This window comes from Lissotriton vulgaris, chromosome 4_1 (genome assembly GCF_964263255.1).
Source record: "Lissotriton vulgaris chromosome 4_1, aLisVul1.2, whole genome shotgun sequence".
Taxonomy (NCBI): Eukaryota; Metazoa; Chordata; class Amphibia; order Caudata; family Salamandridae; genus Lissotriton; species Lissotriton vulgaris.
In genome coordinates, this window is record NC_141691.1 from 364633950 (window position 1) to 364639949 (window position 6000).

A 6000-nucleotide genomic window follows, 5' to 3' on the forward strand; every position below is an offset into this window, starting at 1 on the left:
AAGGGAACAGGTGGTGATGAAGAGTGCACACCCGGGCCCCACCCTCTGTGATCGACAGATGCTCAAGTCTCTGCAGCTGTCACAGTTCCCTCAACTACTCCACAAATGCTCAATATATGCCTTGCTTCTTAGCAAACGTTAAAATCATTTCACCCACAAAGGAGATGCTTCAGGGCTAAATTATTAAAAGGCGTCGCAAAAACTAAAATTAGATTTACCAAGCCACGCAAGACCACCTTACGTGGCCCTGCTTGGCTTGCCATGGGTCTGGATAAATTATACCAAAGCAAGTTGGTAACTGGTAAATCTTTAAGGACAACTGGAGATCTGATAAAAAAAACTATGCTGTATACAGTGCAAATGCTAATATTGTAAAGAACGGGGCCCCTGAATCTTAGTCACACAGCCAGGACAGGGAAATACAATTGTTTTAAAAAACACTTGGCCAAAGTAGATTAAAACATCATATAGGCACACATCACAATGTTTCAAATTAACTTAAACATATTCCTTAATATGTCCACAACAAGACAAACTTTTATCAAAAACATATTTTTTCTTTTTCTTTTTTTCTTAAATATTCAGGGGCAGATTTATGTTGGGAATGCGCCACGTTTGCGTCACGCAACTGCAGCGTAAACGTGGTGCATCCCTATGACCCATTTACAACGTGACGCATGTAGGCAGATGCGTCACGTTGTAAAGCCCTGCGCCACTTGTGGGTGTTCCGGCGCAGGGTGGGCGTTCCGGGGTAGGTGAGCCTCGCAAAAGTGGCTGAGTGAAATCTATAGGATTTCACTCAGTCACTTTCAGGCCAATGCTGCGTCAAAACCCTGCGCCTGCTTGAAGCAGGCGTAGGTCTTGACGCAGCATTGTAAAGTTGGGGCACCGCCGAGCCTTGCTGGAGCTGCGTCACGCTTGCGACGCAACTCCAGCAATGCGGCACCTTTACGGCACAGATGTGTCACGCATCTGTGCCGTTTTTGCCCCATGATGCGCCGCATTGTAAATGCGGCGCACCATGGGTGGCGGAGCAGCGGCGCAAAATAACTGGCGCGTCCCTGGGGATGCGCCAGTTATCATAAATCTGCCCCTACAATTCCAACAAACTCTCTTTTTTATATGTACATGATACATGTTTCAATTAATTAGTTCCAGAGAGATTAAATACATTTTGTCAGCATTTCATCTGACAGATATCTGTTCTGCTTTTTAATACTTCTCCTGCTATATCATAAACTTGACCGGTTATCTTTGAATGTAGATCTTAAATTACGTATATGTACTGAAACATTTTCAGATGACATTTACTGTAATACATCTCTTTGGGTAACAAGATCTGACAATTGGTAGTTTGATAGATATTGGCTGATTGTGTCAGTGCAAATGCTGCAACGGTACTGGCTGCCATAAAGAGTTACAGTTGCCCTTACCCTGGCTATAGCAAATTGTGGGCAGCAGTACCACCGCTCTGCTATGCAATAACGACTAAAACGATGTATTACATTAATAGTTTGCTGGCAGAAAAGTGCTGCTGTATAGAAGACTTCAGCATATAGATATTAAAATCCCATCTCATTCATTATTTTTCAGATTGCAATGTTATTGCTACACACAATGACATTCTCCTTAAGACTCTTAAGGCAGCGCACACACAAGTTGCAAAATGGCATTTAAAAAAAAATATATTGTTTATGTGCAGCTACCATAACCCTTAAACCCATCAATTACATAAAATAGTGATGAAGAGGGTAAGTGATGTTAACTTACCCAATGTGTCAAAGTGATCTATTACATTATCGCTATGACTAAGATCCTGATGAAAGTCCACCGATCTTTAGAGACACCCATGGACTGAAACATGTCGCCCACAGAAATCATCATTATTCTGTTGCGGAGGGCCATTCACACATCCACCAGAGCACCACACACTGTTTTCAATCTTACCTCATCCTGACGAATAAAACAAGAGTACAGGATAGGATGTATTTTTAATGTATCACTTTTTTCCCCTAACACTATCAAAATCACAACTGTCAGTCGGTCGGTCAGTCAGCAAAATGCAGCATACATGAAAACGGAAAAAACAAGGAAAAATTCAACATTTCTCCTCTGTTCACCAGTTTAAGACCAGGTTTTCCTGGTCTTAATTCTGGTGCTGCCGCCTATGTACGCCTCCCTTGTAAATAGGAGGCAGCTTCAGAATCAATGGGTGTTTTGGTGGGGAACGCCCCAAGCAACATCCATAGACCACCCCATAGCATGAAAGGGGGGCTTATTTACAAGACAGTGTTAAGCCAAATTAAGTGGCTTAATGCTGCCTTGCAAATAATGTGAAGGCCTTATCACAAACAGGAATGTTGCAAAAAGTGACGTACCTGTGGCGATAGGTGCTTGTACATATGTCTCTACCTCTTAGCAGGAAAACGAGTGGCCCACTGAAAGTGTGTCTGCTCCTGAAATGTGCATAGTCTATTGGTCTGGGTAACTGTATCTTGATCTTGACCTCTGTCTAATTTGTCTCCAATGTGTTCAGAAGGAAGCTTAGATTAAGAGTTTAAATCGTTCAATCAATGCTTAATTTATAAAACCGACAACATTAGTATGCAAAGTTTCTTTCAGGAGGCTGGTGTGCATATCTGCCAATGGTATGCCCACGTCCATCACTGTTGCTATCAGCTACTTGCAGGTGACCTATCATTTACCATGGCATCTACACTACTGGATTTCGCTTTCTTTAACTTTTTGATGATTCCCCTTAAAAGTAGATGCTCAGTCGCGTTGTTTTTTTTTACTGAGAAACTCAATGGAAAGAACATGGGGGCATATTACCAAGCAATAGCGATAATTATCGCTATTGCTTGGTTAGAGACAAAAATGTATTGCTGACCTGCAGCGATTTTTATCTCGGATAAACCTTGGAATTACCAAGGTTTATCGCAAATGCGATAAAAATCGGCCGCAATGCATGAATATCGCTGAGAAGTCAGCGATATTCATGCATTACTGAGCTAATGCGCTTAGCCATGTTATCCACCTCCTATTGGATAACATGGCTAAGAACTGCTCAGAACAGGTGTTAGCTTTTGGAGGTATTCGCGCTTAGCGCGAATATCTCCAAAAGTTGGTAATAAGAGATAGCGATGTTAGCGACTGTTTCCAGTCGCTAACATCTTGGCACGCCCACTTTGCATGTCATTAGTGATAAATTTCTATGACATGCAAAGTGGGGCCTAAGATGGTCGCTATCTCCTACTAGCTGTCGCTAACTGGTGTTAGCGACAGCTAGGTAATACAGAGATCATTTTATCTCCGCTTTCTTGGCTTTTAAAGCCAAAAAAGCGGAGATAAACCCTCTGAATAATATGCCCCAGAGTGCGAGAAAAAAGAATCAAAGTCAGTTGTCACAAGAGACATACGGCCTGATTACGTAATGGACCGTACAACATGTGGTGGGGGTTCCTGTACCGCCAGGCTGATGGTCAACCCACTATATTGTGAATATACCAGTGGGACCGCCACAGGCAACCGCAGGGGATCATGGATTCCACAGTGGCGGCATGGCGGTGAGAGGCTCTAATATGCTGGTGGTGCTTCTGCGGCACTGCCGAGCATATTAGGAGTTTCCCAACCACCACAGTTTTCATACCAGTGAGGCTGCCATGGAAACTGTGGTGGTGAGGAAACCAAGGGGGCCGTACAGGGTAGGGCCCCCTTCAGGGCCATGGTGTGCCTGCAGGGGGGCACATGTTGTGCTCCCCTGTGTGCAGTCACCCACTTCCCTGCACGGCATGGACTTTACAGCTCACACTGTTCTCATCATGGTGTCTTCTTAACAGGCTCCGCCATGGGAATGCCAAATGATCACCCGTCAGATCACAAACTCCAGGACTGCCAATCTCATAATCAGGCCTATAGGAAAACTCGAAAGGATCTAACAGCAGTGCTGTCTCTACGGTTATGGAGACCATATCATTTTATATGGAATGGTGAATTACACTAATCTTACAGTTTATGCTTTAATGAGTATCACTCAAGTATCTGCTTTAAATTTGTATTTGGAAATAGTTTGATTGTCTTCAAACATAAGCCATTTAAGAAGACACAGACATTTTCCTCTTGCATACAGGGTATTCCTCATGGAGAAATACATTCCATTATCCAAAACAATTATCATGGAACAAATCAAATATTCTCCTAAAAAATTAACGTTTCATTTTTAGTACATATATTTTTGTTGCATATCAGTTTATCATTTTCATCAATTACATATTGGTAATACTGCCCCACATCATGGATAGATTCGACCATCCCATTTCCTAGATGCCTATTATAAGCCATAAATTAGCACAACTGGGCCAGGAACAATATTACATTTTAGCGGTTTGTACAATTAGGCCAAACCTCCGCTAATGGCTGAACTTATATGTTCAGCCATTAGCGGAGGTAGCCCACAGTTTTGGTCTCTCCTTAGTGTCATACGCCGATGACACGCAGTTGGCGGTGGCTCTTAATGGCGATTCCAACATGGATGCCCCCACCTGTCAGTCAGCTCTAAAAGCTGTGGCCGGCTGGATGGCGAACAATCGGCTCCAACTTAATGCCTCTAAGACCGAGGTCATTATTTTTGGTAGGGAAAGTGAACTATGGGGAGATCAGTGGTGGCCTTCTGATCTTGGCCCCGTCCCTTCCCCTGTGACTGAGGTTAGAAACCTTGGGGTGTGGTTTGACCATAAGCTCTCCTTCACTTCCCACACAAAACGTGTGGCCTGCACCTGTTTTGGTACCCTGCAGTGTCTCCGACCAATCTTTAAGTTCTTCGATGCGGAGACCAGACAGATTATTGTCCAAGCCCTGGTTCTTACCAGACTAGATTATGCTAGCTCCCTGTTTCTGGGCCTTAATCAGGCCGAGCTATCTCGTCTTCAGAGAGTTCAGAATGCGGCAGCTAGGATGCTTGTTGGCCTTCCGAAGTTTGTCTCGGCCCGTCGGACTATCCAGGATCTCCATTGGCTGCCGGTGGGGCAGAGAATTAAGTTTAAAGCTCTTTGCTTAACTTTTAAGATTCTCAAAGCAGCCTCCCCTCCCATCCTTGCACAGACTATCCAGCACTATGTCCCTGCCAGAGCTCTTCGCTCTGCTGGATCTAATTTGGCCATTGTGCCACGTTTCAAACAATCTAGGATGGGCGGACGCTCTTTCTCAGTGTTGGCGGCTACTCTCTGGAACTCTTTGCCTGCCCCTTTGCGCTCCATTCCTGAGTTGCTTCCTTTCAGAAAGGCACTTAAAACTTTCCTTTTTACCACAATCTAGGCCCATCTTTTCCACCTTTTCTGTCGTGTTGTGTTATTATTCTCCAAAGCGCCGGGACGCCACTTTGCTGCGGCATCCGTGCGCTATACAAAATCATATAACATAACATAACATAACATAACATCCCAAAAACGGGACAGCAATTATCACAATTATTCCTGAATCAACATTATATCATGGATGAGTACCATCATACCTTGGAAACCCACAATAGACAAATAATTAACATCATTATCACAGAGCCAACATGTGGCATTAGGCATGTAAAGGACGCTCACCTTCTACAAAGTATTGATCTACATCGATATGCCAGGATCAGAATGCTGTCAGTGCTAGGATCTATCATGCCATAGATTCGCCAAATATTCCACGAATTACCAAATATGTTCATTTATCACCATTATGTTAGGAGTGGACACTAGCATGCTATTTGTTCAAATTATGCTGTGAATCGCCTACAATGAGCCACAACAATTATTTGGTCAGTAGTAGGCCTTTTCCTGCCACAGATTCCACCAATATGTCAAGAATTACCAGGAACACGCGAAGGCCAGCTTTTTGTCAGAGGTGAGCATCTGGATGCCGTAAAGGTCCCCATTTGCAAAGTAATTTGCCAGGAGTATGCAGCATTATGCCACAGATGCCTATGTATTTACCAACAGCTACTGCTTGTTGTTCCTGCCCAGC